The 15,194-nt window shown below is 45.5% G+C and overlaps 1 protein-coding gene across 1 annotated transcript in view; it reads right to left on the bottom strand.

The window, feature by feature from the left end:
• Rbpj (recombination signal binding protein for immunoglobulin kappa J region) overlaps positions 1 to 10,811 on the bottom strand; it is a 186,135-nt gene extending 175,324 nt beyond the window's left edge. The window contains exon 1 of the mRNA XM_076938502.1: positions 10,793 to 10,811. The gene's annotated coding sequence lies outside the window, so the exon portion shown is untranslated. The remainder of the gene's footprint in view (positions 1 to 10,792) is intronic.
• Positions 10,812 to 15,194: the final 4,383 nt, after the last annotated feature.

Here is a 15,194-nt window from a genome sequence, read left to right as displayed (position 1 = left end):
AGCTACAGTGTGCTTTCTGGGATGTTCTTGGGGAGAGAAAAGGATGATGTGGTGGCTGTTTTAAAGAAAGATAATGGTTAACAGGGTTAAGATATCACACTTAATCACAGTTGCAGGTAGCCTACGAGACAGGACAACCTGCCACTCAGGCTGGTCTTGAGCTTCTTAAATAGATAAGGCTGGGTTTCAGGCGTCCACAGGTTATGTGGTGCTGACGACTGAACCCAGGGCTTTGTGCATGCGAGGCAAGCAGTCTGCCAACTGAGCTACATGTCCATTCCAGTCTTTCTTTCTTTGAATAAAGATTGTTAAACCCATGTCCTTGGGACTCTGTCTAGAACATCACCCAGCCTGCAGGGACTTTTCAGTGGCTGCCTCTTTCTTGGCTGTATTTCCTTCCTGTCTCCAAGGTCTTCTAGTAAATTACTGAGTCTTCAAGGCCCAAGCAAGAGACCACTATTTCTCTCTCTCTCTCTCTCTCTCTCTCTCTCTCTCTCTCTCTCTCTCTCTCTCTCTCTCTGTCTGTCTGTTGCACACAGCCTCAGAAGGCAGATGTCCTGGTTCCTAATTCCGGCTCTTTTCTTCAATGTGTGACCTTGGACAAGTCACTAAACCTTTGCTCCCCTCTCTCTTCCCTGGTGCTCTGGGATAATAATAGGCTCATTACACTGAAATTGGGAAGAAAAATACAATAATGCCTGAAAGGCCGCAATGTGTGTCCCTCCTCCAGCACTGCCTGTGGCTAATGAACACTATTTTCTTGCTGTTTTAAATCTCAGTTTCTTCTTAATTTTTCAATTCTTCTCTCCACGCATTTTTTTTTCTCTCTCTGTGTGTAGGGCGGTGGGAGGTGGTCCAGGGTGGTTGTGAATTTGTGGCTCTCATCCTCAGCATCCCCAAACGCTGGCATTGCAGGCGTGAACCACTACATCCAGCTCTTATTTGATTTTTTTTTTTAAAAGCTTCACAATATTTTATCTAATCTAACAAGTATTTTTAGAATTAAAAACTTAAACTTTCACGATTATTAAAGTAATGTATACTTATTGTTAAAAAAATCTCATTAAAAACAGAATAAAGCAAAAAGGAGAAAAATATCACTTACAACTCTGCCAGCTGGGACACTGCCTGTTAACACATGTATGCTTCTTCCTGTTTCTTTCTGCTTTTCATATGTACAGACTCACATGATTTCGGAGCACAAAGAATTATATTAAACATACCCACTGCCATGTAGTGCTTTCCATGGGAAAAAGCTGTCTATATATACTGACAAATCTTGTTCCTTTAGGATGTTCACAGTAAAGACTTGCTCTGATCCAGCCTGCAGTTTTAGTTGTATAGTTTTATACAAATCCAGACACCATTTTTTAAAATTATTACACTTCCTACTTTGGAAAATTCTTCCAATTCCCTGGTCACGATCACCCTGTGTTCCATGTCTCTTGTTGAACACTGACTGGGGTCTACTTTGTGACCCAGGGGCTTGCTTGCACTACCAGACTGCAGGGTTGACATGTAGCATTCTTAGTTATTAATGGCTACGTGTTATTTGATCTGTTTTTCTTCAACCAGAATCAGCAACTTGAGGGAAGGACCTATTCTAACTCATCTTTTACCCTTAGGGTCCCTAATATTTTGGGCCTCAATGCTTTGGGTCTGTGGCAAGGCAGTGCATCGTGGTGGGTGCTACAAGACAGAACACAGCCGCTTACATCATAGCAACCAGGAAGCAAAGAGGGAAAAGGGTTAGGATCCCAGTTAACCTCTCAAGGGTATGCCTTCAGTGATCCACTATGCCCACCTCCTAAAGATTGTAGTACCTTCCGGTTGTGCTGTTAATCATGTTTTTAACACGTAAGACTTTAGGGGACACTTTAGATCCAGCCTCAACATTGCCTAAATAGTATGTGACAGGCCTCAGCATTTTCTCTTTCCTGAGACCTTTGGATTCACATTGCATAAATCCTTGCATGAATGGCCTCCTGGGATATCTCACTGTGTACATTACTCTGGATGTTCAGGGAGACCCTGTCTGTGCCCTTACAGAACACTGGGTACAGGTGGGCTCCATTGACACCACTGGCTGGGAGGGATTTGTTACCTGTCTTCCCAAAGGAGCCTTAGAAACATTCAAAAAAGTAATTCACAGCAATCACCTCATTTCCCTCCGAGTCAGCCAGTTCTCAATGAACCACAGAACCTCCCGAAACATCCAACATTGGAAGGGAGGGAAAGAAGAGAAAAGATAGGTATTATTACCAGCAGCGGTGCTTGCTTTTCCCCAGTGGATGGTGGTGTTCAAATCAGAAGCCAAATCTCCCTGCGGCTCCACCCTGCGCACAGCACGTGAGGCCCAACCACAAGATGACTTGTGGGTTCCTTTCATCCTGACCCCAGCCTTGGCTTCCAGAACCCGAGCCTTCAAAATTTGGGCTTATGTAACTTATTTGTTTATTTTTAAGGCCAGCCCTGTCCAACTTGAGAACACTTAAGACTGCCTTTTAGAGGGAATTTGGAGCCCAACATTGTCATTAGCTAAATTAGCAAGCAGTGGTCCTGTAAAAACTCCAAACAGCAACATCCTGACGACTTGTGTCATCTTATTTCTGATGCGGTGAATAGTGTAATACCTGAGATTGGTCCCTGGGTTTCTCCTCTGTCTTTTCAACAATAGCCTGAGTCCACCAGCCTGGACCTATCAGCCTTGAGACTTGCTATGCAATGGCAGTACCTCTGTTTTTTTTTGACTGGGGGTGGAAATGGGGAGGAGATTTCCCCATTCTATAAGTGTCTGCAAAGGTTTTTCACCTATGCATTTTCAGAAACTTCTGAAAAACATGAAGCTTTTTACAGAGCAAGCCCAGACTTAACACACGAGAAGACATCCATCGTTGGGTCAGAACAGATACCATTTTATGTTAGCTTCTAGACAAGAAGCAACAGGTACCAAAGGGTCTGACAAGGACATAGATGGAGTTTGTGATGGAGTCCTTGACATGCTTTTCCTGATATGAGGGAAATGTTATGATATGTTAGGCTTAGAAAAGCAGACTGTGAAGCCACACATGATGCATGGGAGTAATTAATTCATCATATGTTCTTAGGACATACATTGCAATCTCAGGAGCGTATCTATCTCTGTGTGGTGGGATTATGGGTAGTTGTCATCACCTTGGCTACCCCTCTCAGGATCCTCAAACCTTCCTACAGAGAGCATTTATCACTTGGTCTGAAGACAAAAGGTAATTACAAGGTAGCCGACGTTCTCAGTTGACGTGTTCTATAGAAATCATTTTGCTCACCACTCTCTGCCATTCCCTGGCTCTGACTGAGAGAAGGGGCTTGGGTGAAAGGCGGCACTCTCATGTGGGGTAGGGAGGTGGGGGGGCGGGCGGGGAGGGAGAATAAGACATTCTCTGAAGCCCAGAGCTATAGCAGTTTTCGCCTCAGGGCCTAGAGGTTGCTGGACGTTAGTGAGCTGTCTACACTCCATCCAGCCCTCTGTGTGCAAGCGCACAAACTTCTCCTGAGGCTGAGAAGAAAAGCAAAGTAAGGAGGTGATTTGCCTCTGCCAGGTCATCCGTGTTCCCGAGAGTCTCTCACAGGATGCTCTTCTCTCTCCCTAAGGCCCCTGCTCCCCTGAAACACCACTGGTGGATGTGTAGCCTGTTATCTCTAAGGCCTGGCAAGGCAGCCTGGTTCAAGCGAGGCGACAGGGCGGCACAGGCTAAGCTTGGAAGGCTAGCCAGCCAAGAGAGGCCTGTCTGGTTTCTCTGGCCAGCCAACCCCTTCCGTCCTTGTGGGTTTCCTCCATGTGTTAGACGAATGTAATGCGATTCGAAGCTACTCTTGGAGCTGTGTGCCATGACCTCATCTGCCTCTACTGATTCTACCGTTCCACGGGGGCGAAGCGCTCCCTCTGTGTGCCACAGTGTGGTACAGAAGGTGCTTGGGTGTGACTGAGAGTCTTTGTGGGAGCAGCTTACCAGCTAACCAAGCACTGTAAGAGCTCACTCATTTATTATTAGCATTATTTACAAGCATGGTGTAAAAGAACTTTCTAGACAGACTCCCTAGACCAGCGGTTGTCAGCCGGTAGGATGCGACCCCTTTGGGGGTCAAATGACTCTTTCACGGGGTCAACTAAGACGGTTGGAAAGCACAGATATTTATATCACGGTTCATAACAGTAGCAAAATTACAGTTATGAAGTAGCAGTGAAAATGTTTTTATGGCTGGGGGATTACCATAACATGATGAACTATATTAAAAGGTTATTAAAAGGTCAGAGCATCAGGAAAGTTGAGAATCACTGTCCTAGAGGACACCTTAGTTTTGTCCAGCCAGCACTGGTTTGGAAATCAATGCTTTCCAGAGAATGCCTCAGCTCTTCCTTGCTACCCTGAAACCAGTGTTTCCAGAAGCATGGAAAATCTCACATTCTGTTTTCCCACCTTTAAAGCAGGAATGCCAGTGTTGTGGGATTATTCTTAAATATGGTTTCTAGATTTCTAAAATATAAACCACACATGCCCAGGGGAACTGGAGTGCCCTAGAAATGACACTTAAAGGCTTATTCCAGGTCTGGAGAGATGGCTCATCGGTTAAGAGCACTGACTGCTCTTCCAAACGGTCTGAGTTCGATTCTCAGCAACGACATGATGGCTCACAACCATCTGTAATGGGATCTGATGCTCTCTTCTGGTACTTTTGAAGAGAGTGACAGTGTATTCACCACATACATAAAATAAATAAATAAATAAATCTAAAAAAAGTAAAAGTATATTTCATGTAATACTTAAAATATGACAATACTGTATGTAAGTATATTCCAGGGATATTAGGTTATTGGAAAAGTTGCCCCTATGGCATTCTGTTTAACTGGGGTCCTACATTTGCATTGCATCAGACAAGCCTGTTCTTGAAGCTGAAGCAAAAGAGGAGATGGTGATGCCTGCCATATTTTCTGCACCTTGGGCCCTCAAAGTGAGATCCACAAGGTGATTAACACTTTCCCTTCCAAGTCAGAGGGAGTCACAGTCTTGTACAGGATGCAGGGACTGAGGTTCCTCTGTTGGGGGTGGAACACTTGCACAGGAGGTGGGAGCAGGATCTGCAGCTAAGCCAATGGGCTCCTTGAAGACCTTGGCAAATGGTGTCCTGAGATGCATTTAATACACTGACTAGGCTTGTTCTTTGGAAACCTGTCAGTGAAGGTAGGCGGGTTAAGAGGAACTCAGATAGGGCAGTAGCCCCAGGGAACCCCCTTCAAGGCATGACTATTTGACCAGCCCCAAAAGTCAACAGTTTTATTAGACATGGGGACTTTCCTGAAGGTTATTTTTGAAGGGAGGGAGAGAGAGAGAAAGAGAGAGAGAGAGAGAGAGAGAGAGAGAGAGAGAGAGAGATCACCCAGAGACCTTTCTGTAGGGTGAGAAGAGCAGAACAGGCTCAGGGGCGGGAGCTCGTGCAGAGCCCCCTCTCTGTCTCTTGTGTCTCCTTTCAGTGTCTCTTGCAGTCTCCCTGAACTCACATCCCCTCTCTCACTTAAGCTTCAGGGCTTGGCTCCAGCGCTGGAGGTGGACAGGTGGCAAGCCCAACATCCAGCCTTTGTGTGACTGAAGGCTGCCCAGGCAGGCGCCCTGCAAGCCTCAGGGTATAATTTTCCTTCTCCACTTGTGAATTCCAGGCAAGGGCGCTCAGCTGTCATTGGCCTCAGGGATTTTTTTTTTTTTTTTTCCCATCAGAATTGAAACCGAGGCCAAGAAAACATGGGTCTGTAGAAGGCATTGTTCCCTGTGACTCCCATGACTTCTGTCTTTACTTTGGGCCTCAGAAAATGCTGTCTTTACCTTGAGTTGGAGATGAAAACTTGGACTTTGATTACCCTAAGAAAACATTAGAAGACAAAGCAGGGCTTGCTGAGCTGTCTGGCTTCTGCCATGTTTTCCTCCACACTGGCTAATGTGTACTTAGGAGTTTCCTTTCCAAAGTCGTACTCGTATTAACAACAGTAGCTATAAAATCTCACATCTGATGCCCCCCACTATAGATGAAGACATAACACAATGAGTTTGCCGGACTCAAGCATGGACCTCTGTGTGTCCCTGGAAGCTATTAATCAGCTCACATCTCTGCTGCCTGGAGCTCCCCGAGGCCAGGGCTTCCCGGCTTATTGTGCAGGTACCAGTGGCTACATTTGAACGGAAAGTATCCCCCATGTCCTGCCAGATTGTGGACTTGGTACTCATGAGCCCCCTGTCCTCCTGGGAGAGCTGTAAGATAAGACCATACAGATAAGAACACTGAGTAGTGGTCAATGAAGACCTTAGCATTAGTCACAGACAGCCAGACTCTCACCCCCAGCAGTAGGAATTCAGAGTCCTTGCAATCAGCCCTCACTAAACCTTCTGGAGTGGGGGTGGGGAGGACACAAAACCAACCACAGGTATAGATGGATAGTCTGCTTGCCAGGAAAAAAAAAAAAAAAACCCACAAAGCTAACAATCGTCTGTTGAAAAATGAGTTCATTTAGTACTGAATGGTAAGCTGGTCTCTCCCCAGACTTCTACCTCAACGCAGTTCCCAACTTGTCAAGTGCTGAAGTACCAAAGTTCATTTCCAAGCTGTTTTCCAGTCCCCACCCACCCATCGCCAACACTTCCCAAGCTACTTCGCTGAACATCCCACACTCACCACCTTGCCACCTCTTCTCCTGACAGGTTCCTGCCTTTTTGACTTTGACATTCCCGACTGCCAAGACAGCATCCACCCAAAGAAACTCAGGGAATGTATGTGTGTTGGACCGCAAGTGGGGTCCCTGCAGCTTATTTCTCTGACGAAATTCATTGGAGACTGGAGGGGGAAGGGTTATGCTTCTAACACGACTACATGTTGGAACCCACAAACATGTGTGGAACCCATCCCTAGCCTAATAAGAGTGGTAATAAGTTATCTGGAGGCATGGGTTACAAGTGGTGGGTGGGGAAACAGAGAATTTCTTCCTGTGTCCATGCAGGGTCTGTGGTTAAATTTAGATAAAATTTTACCTGGGACAGAATTCGTTGCTTGTCAATTTTCCCTGCTCCGTATTTCATCCCCCACCCCTCCCACCTGCGAACATGGATGGCTATCTCCAAGCTTCATGCTAAAATTCAGCTATAGATTTGCAGTCCCACATTTTCCTGTTTTCTACACAGAATTCTTACTTCCCCAGTACAGCAGAGCAAGTTGAGTTTTAATAGGAAAGCTGTCGGATTATTTCTTGCTCTGTTAATGATTGATTGCCGAATATCCCTTCACCTGCCCCCGGTCTCCTATGCCTGGTAGGTATGATTCTTCAGAATAGTTGGTAAGGCCATGAGATTTAAAGACAGACCTGGATTTGGTAGATCCTGATTCTACCTCTAATTTACAAGGTCTAGGAAGTCATGCGACTTATTTGAACCCCCCAATTCACTCATCTGTAGAATAGAAATCTTTATAAAAAGATATAATACTTTCAGGACTCTGGTACTATGCCCTGCATCAGAGTGTGAAGGACTTTTCATTTATTGATTCATTTTTTTTTTAAATTTGGTACAAACCACAAAGTATATATTTCTAACTGTCACAAAGGAGAGTCACACTTCAAGAGATTTGAAATTATGATCGATTCCTTTCTTCCCTCTTCTCAAACTGCTGTGAGACCATTTGTGACCTGTTGTGAGTGTCTGGCTGTGTGGATGGGAGAGGGAGGGTGGTCTGCCCTAGGATGCGGATTTTCAGAGCCAAGCAAGGATGCTGCCCAAGTCACCCGTGGCTGACGATGGATCCCGGGAGTCCATTCCTTTCTTTAATTCCCGTGTCCACAGCGTCCTCCCTTCCTCTGCCTTGACTTTGTGGAATCTGCAAGTGGTCCAAGATTTTTTCCCCCTGTCCCTTTCTTTCCGTTTTTTTTTTTTCTCCACACAGCTCACAGCAGCTGCAGGGTAGTGGGGGTCGGCGGATGGCGGCAGCTGTTTGCATGTATGGGTTCTCTGTCGTTTCCCTTTGTGAATCAGGGGCTGTTGTATATATCACAAGCCGCCACCTGGCACCATCCATGTTTGAAAGTTTTCTGCTTGGGATCCTGAATGCAGAAGGGTAGGAGGATACTTGAGATCTTGGTTCCAGACCCTCGCTGCCTTTCAGTCTTTTACTAAGACGTTTTGTGGCCCAGCAGACAGCGTTGGGCTTGCTCTCTGTTCCTTCCCACCCACACATCACAGAGACCATAGAGCTAAGCAGTGCACCCTGGGAAAGACAGAGCAGAGCAGCGTGGTCAGGGAGACGCGAGTGCACCCAGGAGAAGGCAGGTGGCAGGCTGACGCTCTGCATTTCCACTGTGGGTGTTCTTGGGGATAAACAGTCTCTCTTCTCCCGCCTCAGTTTCCTCATCTGTCAAGCTCAGGGGGAGCAGAGCAGGTCATGCACGCTTCCTCTGCCTTCATTGGACCCTGGCTTCTGTCTCTCTGGTGAATTACCTGGAACATCCAGCTGTTCATACTTTTCCTCACCACCCATGGGTGAATAGCCCTCTGAACTGCTTGCTGTACGCCTGTTCAAAGCTTCCTTCCTCCTTAGAGCTGAGCCTTCTCCCCTCGCACACTCACGGTAGAAGTCTTGGTGTATGTGGAGAATATGTGGTTGTTCTTAATCTGAAAAGTGTGGAGCATCCTACCGTATTCTAGTCACACAGCCTCTGCGTATACTTACTCTAGAGCAGAGTGCTCTTTATCCTACATGGATAATTCTCAAAGGCTTCGTGGTAATGATAAATTATATACATGGCGTTGACATTTCAAAACCATTCATTGTAAGTGAACATCAAAATAAATTTAGGACGGGGCAAGCAGTATGCCCATCGCTACACGTGAGGCAATTCAGGACTTTGAGCCTAAATACCTTTAAAAATATATCATTCGGTGGCCAAGAAGAAGAGGCAGGACCCACGAGCAGGACCTTTGTACTTAGATGTCCTGTTCAGGCCACTTGATCACATTAACTTAAGCCAGCAACAGCACCCAAAGGGTAGCTAGCTCTGCCTGGCTGTTCCCTGGGTACCTTACTATTGAGGTATGCACAATGTCTTATGTCTTCGGAGCAACTGAGCTCCAGTGGAGAGTGTCCCGTTCAGTTTAGTGTGGAAACATGAGGCTCTAAGAAATGAAGCATTAAGGATTTGTCTGCAGGCGAAGGGTGCTGAAAGCAAAATTTAAACCCAAGTCTGTTTTCCTGTTTCTGTTAAAAGGCAGGCTTTTATTAAGCAGCACTGGCTGGAGCCTGATCTGCAGACCAGGTGGTTCTAGAACTCAGAAACCCCTCCTGCCTTTGCTAGGATTGGAGGTGTGCACTGCTTACACCTGGCTCAAGCCTGTCCTTCAGAGTGCCGCATGCTTAAACACACATCACGGAAAACAAGAGCCTAACTAGTTCAATCTTCAGGAGACTTCAGGGTCCCATGCATTACTGTTTATTGAAAATGTAGCTAACAAAAAAAAAAAAAAAAAATGCAAGTTCTGAACCACATTCACTGAATTCTACCTCACTCAAATTTTCTGAGTACCCTTTTCATTCATTTTCAAGACAGGGTTTCTTTGTGTAACTCTGGCTGTCCTGGAACTCATTCTGTAGACCAGGATAGCCTCAAACTCACAAATCCACCTGCCCACCATCCTTGAACTTTTCTTTGGGGCATTGTTTTTCTTCTTAGACTCCCCCCGCCCCCATTGTTTAAAACATAGTTCCCCCCTTCCTAAATGTCTTCACTTTAATGCTAAGCACAGGCATAGGCATTTTGGGGGAACACAGCAACCTTGGAATGATCCAGAAGAGGAGTCTATCACCTATTCCATTCACGTCCAGGCTGTAGAGCCCAAGATCGTTTGTGTGCAGTCATAATCCATGTTTCCTGGCTCATTCTTGCCCACCATGTCTGTATAATCCACCTGCATTCTCAGGTGCTCTAACATCTCCCCAACCCTCCTCAGGGCCCAGGGCTTGGGAAACACTTGCTTAGTTTCCCAAATATTCAGGATACAGTAGGTGCTGAGCAACTGTATAGTAAACACATGAATGTATATATGGACAAACGAACAAACGAATACTATAATCTCACAACTAGTTTACATTCGAAGGAGAGCAGATACAAGATTGGCTCTTTTGGGTCCCTGCTGGGATCAAGTGTTTCAAGAAAGTGGCCTGTTTTAGGCAAATAGCCATCTTCCTCAGCATCACCTCCCAGCATGCATTTCGAGACGGGCTTATTTAAAAAGAAACATTTACAGCTTTAAATATCCCAAGGGGCCATAGACATCTTTGGTTTCAGAAAACTCCTGGTGCTTGTCAGTGGGGGTGAGTAGAGGAAAGCCTGGTGTTAGGCAGAATGTGAGGACAGCTGAAGGAACCTGAGGCTTCAGGAGCCCAGGGGAGAAGCTTGCTCCTAGAACAGATAACTATTGCAGACCATGCCCCATCGTCAGCTGTGTCGTGTATGATCTCATCAGAGAGAAGGTGAGACGATAGAACATTCTAGGCAAAGATTTACATGGCAAAGGAAATGGTTATTCCACATATCCTGAGATAGGAGCATCCCAAGGGAATTTACTTTTTTATTTATTGAGCCAAGAGCAGGAGCTCATGGCAGAATGCTTACCCAGTATGTGTGGGGCCCTGGGCTGCAGGCCCAGTAAGTACCACACACATACAAGTCTCGAACTGTAGCATATGAAAGGTCTCCATGACCAGTATGACACGGATAGTCACTCACCTCAGCAGTTGTGGGTAAAATAATCCAGTCATCTTGAAGAGAAACTTTCAGCCTAGGCCCTTCTGGAAGCAGGTCTTGAGATGCCTTGGAAAGAGGCAGTGTTGTCCACGCGCGTGTGTGGGACACTGGGCTCGTATCAAAGGAAGTGAAAGCATCTGTCTGAAAGGGGGAAAAACTGAACATTCCCTGTAGGGTAAAGTGCAGACACAGCCTTTTTCTCACTGTGGGTTGGAGGCTTAGGAAGTAAGTTTCTTGATGGTGGAGTGTCTATAAGGACAAACAGGACTCAGTCATCCTTACTTTTTTCCCCTGAACTCTGAGGCCTGTTTGCTTGTTTGTTTGTTTGTTTGTTTTAATGTAAAAAAAAATTAGTCTAGAAATAAATTACCAGGGAGAGAAAGAGGCTAAAATGTACCACAGTTCATTCAGGTCGATTTGCTTTGCTTTTGTGTTTAGAGGCTATCTTGTAAGTTCTAACCAGTGAATGAATATTGGATCTTCCAAATCCTAGCTGGAGGTTTACGCATCATTTGGGATGATTTCCAGACCTGTGGTCCTGGCAGCTGAGGTACAGTGATTTGAAATGACACTCAGCAAGTCACACTAACCTATAGCATGATATTCCCCATGGTATCCTATCCCCAAACTTGGCTTTTTAAACAGAGGCGGAATTGGGCACAACACAGTTGTTCCTTTCTGAGTCCTGCAGTCTTCTAGTGCTTGCCAGCACAATAGATATGTCATCTGGAGTGGGGGATGGGTGGGGGCAGTCTCCTGGCTTTGGAGTTGAAATTGCAATAGTCTCTATCCATAGGCCAGGCATTCTGCAGTGACCATTGAACCACACAGTGTGGAGCCTAACTGTGCACAGTGGCATAGAAGAATGGCGTGAAGAGTGACGTGACAGTGTCAAGTTACTGAGTCTCTGTGTGGTTCAGTTTGTGCTGTTCAATGGGGAGGACAGTGGTGCCCCTTTCCTAAGACTGTGGGAAGGGTTAATTAAACGAATCCATGTAAAACACTTAGACCTGGGCTGCGTAATGATGGACTCTCATCCACACCACTGTGAAGTATGGTTTCATCTTCTTCTCCTGGCCAACAATGGCCAAGCCACGGGGGTTGCAACACTAAGGGATTTCAAACACATAGCTAGATGAAGAAGGGAGATGAATAAACTAGGAGTATAACCTCAGCCAGACTTCTCTGGTTCTCTGTAGCGCCTTCTAAGGAACATAATGCAGACCACTGGCCTTGGTATAGGTGACCAGTTTCCTTTGCTATTGTTAGCATGGCAAACACCATGCCCTGCAAAACCCATTTTAGGATTGCTCCGTTGGCTGGTCCCTGGGGACTCTGGAGCCATCGCTCTGTTCAGGGCTCACTAATGACCATTCCTTTGAGCACAGTTTCCTAACTTCATGTGACCATTAGGGAGTGGATGGAGCATGTGTCATTAATTTTGGAGTAGTTCAGTGATTGTCACAGACAATACCGATGGCTTTGCCTTGCCCGCTCTTCCTCAGGCCTTCATCGCTACTGCTATTCAGCCTTCTTCTTTTACTGAACGTTTCCAGCCCAAGTAGGTGACCAAGCCCCTGTCTACCCAGCTTACTAAGGTGGAGCAGTTCATTTGTTGTTGTTTTTATTCTTCTTCTTTCATTCTTTGCTGTTGTTAAAAAAAAAAAGTTGTGGTGGCTTATAGATTCTGTTAGACAAGACATTACTACCAGATGCCGGGAAGCTGTCACAATAACTAATCTTAAGTTAAACATGATGCTCTGGTCTCTTCTCTCAGCCCATTTACAGCAGAACATCTGAGCTGGAGCAACCAATGTTTCTGGAGGCTGGGAACACCAAGAACAAGACACTTGTGTCTGTGCAGCTGCTAATAAGGAATCGTGAGCTTCACGCATGGTGGAGAGCAGAGGAGAAAGTAGAGGCAAACAGAGTAAGGAGTAGGCAAGCCATGAGGCCCAGCCTCACTTCCTACCAAAGCAGTCGCACTGGTGGATCTGCTCTTGAAAGGCTTCGGTCATTCCTCGTGGTCTAAGAGCTTTGTAAAGATCCCCCCCTACCATCTTTATGCAGTCTAGTTGCAACATAAGTCTCAGAGGAGACAGACCATATTTATAGTTGCATTTTGTAACTCAGACTGAGTTAGCAGAGAAAGCTGGCTTACATTAGTTGTTAGAGTAATAAAATTCTACAATGAGGGTTGGGGTCTTAGAATTCCTGTGCTGAACCTCCTCACAATTTCTGAACAGGTGGATGCAGAGTACCATAGAGGGGCTTCTGGGCCTGGGCCTACAGCTCTGTTGGCTCAGTGCCCTGGCCTTTGTGTCTTATATACTTGAGTATGCTCTGCCTCTGCAGATAGGTGGCCACAACAGTAAGTCCATCTATTTCCCTGGGGCCACTGTCCTCTGTGACCACAGCTAGAGTCTAGGTAAAGGCACAACTGCAGTAATATTCCCAGCGGCAGGCACAGTAGTATCTTTGGCTAGGCAGTTTTCGTGGTGTGTTTGGGCAAAGGCGCGGAGTGTCTGGTCTTTCAAGGATACAACCATTTAGTAAATCTCTTTTAAGCTTAAATAAGGACACTAACTCTGCCAGCTTTTGCATGTTTTACGACACCCTAAACTTCAGTGTAAAACAAGTGTTTACCTAGCTATGAGTCATAAGCCTGGGCTTGGCTCACCTGGGTTCATTGCATGCTTTCAGTTGGCTGAGATGATCCTGGAGGATCTTAGCTGGATGGCTCACATCTAATCTGTGTGATCTGTCATCTTCCAACAGATGAGCTCAAGCTTGGTCATCAAACTTGTTCTCAAAGAGAAGGGTGGACAGCTTCTCCATCCCTCTGTGGACATGTATAAGGTTCTAACTGCTAATCTTTTGTTTTAGAAGGGGGGTGGCTATTGTTACTCTGTGATTAACTCTCCTATCTTGACTGATGCAGTATATAATAGGACACACAAGTTTCATAAGTTGTTATATTTTTAAAAAACTTTTTTTGCAGATAAACACTTTTGAGAAATTGCTGGTGGTACTTGGTTTTATTTTTTTGTTTTGTTTTGCATTCCCTTTGTGAATTTTGTTAACAGAATACATGAGTCTTGATTCAAGAGTTTTAGCCAGACACTTAGATACCCAACTGAAGATAACCTTTCAAAGTGTCTCTTGTATCTGGTTATATCCAGGAGCTGGTCTGCTTTTCATTACTGTAACAAATACCTAAGGTAATCAAATTATGAAGAGAAAAGGTTTATATTGGCTCGCAGTTGTAGGAGTTTCAATCCATGATCAGGAGGAACCTTTGCTTTTAGGCCAGATGGCAATAACTAAGCAAGCAAATCAAACCATTCCCTTCATGGCTTGGGATAAAAAAGGATGCAGCAGATCCTCAATACCTTTCAAGGGAATGTCCTCAATGACCCAACATCTACTAAGCCCCACTTCTTAATGGTTCTAACACTTCCTGATATCACCATTCTGATTGACAAGCTTTGCACACATGGACCTTGGAATAACATTATAGGTCATGGGTCCCAACTAGAGCAGTCTGTATGGTCAAATTCAAGCCAGTGGAATGAAACACAGAGCCAGTGGCTGCCATATTGTTTAGTGTTCTCTAGCCTACCTTGCCCTACCCTGAGAAAGGTAAGTGCTGAGTACCATCCTGGAAGATAGGAGTTGAGGTTGCCAGCTTTGGATTGCTGCTCTGAGTTTGGATGCATGGTAGAGAAATTAACTCCATCCTACACTTCACTTCTATACTTTAGGAACACTTCATTACAGTAGCCTAGGGCATCAGCTGACTAATAACATACCGTCCCCTTCCCTGAGACATTCGTGGTCCTCTGCAAACACACTGAGGCATCCGTCAGGAAAGGAAATGGTTCAAATTTTACCCACTGATGGATCTCCTCCTCACCGCCCCCCATCCCGTGTGTGTGTGTGTGTGTGTGTGTGTGTGTGTGTGTGTGTGTGTGTAACATTTTTTTGATATACGTGTTGGGAAGCATTCCTCATAGATACATCTTTAACATAACTTTTCTCTTTGGGAGGTGTTAGAATAGACATCCTGGTAGCTGGGGAAGCTGTGAAGTTATTTATTAAGGAGCATGATACCATTACCCCTCACCCAACTCAGCTCCTACTGTTTTCCTCTTGAAAAAAGTTCTGAAGAGTTAAAGAAAAAAAGAGATAGGAAACAAGGAAGGACAGGACAGGAGAGAGAGAGAGAGAGAGAGAGAGAGAGAGAGAGAGAGAGAGAGAGAGCGCAGGAGCTGGTCAACAAGACAGGTAGACTTGAATCAAGGCTCCCGTGACCTTTGGCATCACCATCAATCCCTCCAGCCCACCATTTTCCCATTGGTAAAGTGAAGACAAACGTAGGGTT

This window comes from Arvicanthis niloticus, chromosome 7 (assembly GCF_011762505.2).
Source record: "Arvicanthis niloticus isolate mArvNil1 chromosome 7, mArvNil1.pat.X, whole genome shotgun sequence".
Taxonomy (NCBI): domain Eukaryota; kingdom Metazoa; phylum Chordata; class Mammalia; order Rodentia; family Muridae; genus Arvicanthis; species Arvicanthis niloticus.
Note: the sequence above shows the minus strand (reverse complement) of the source record. Positions and strands in the feature narration are given on the sequence as shown.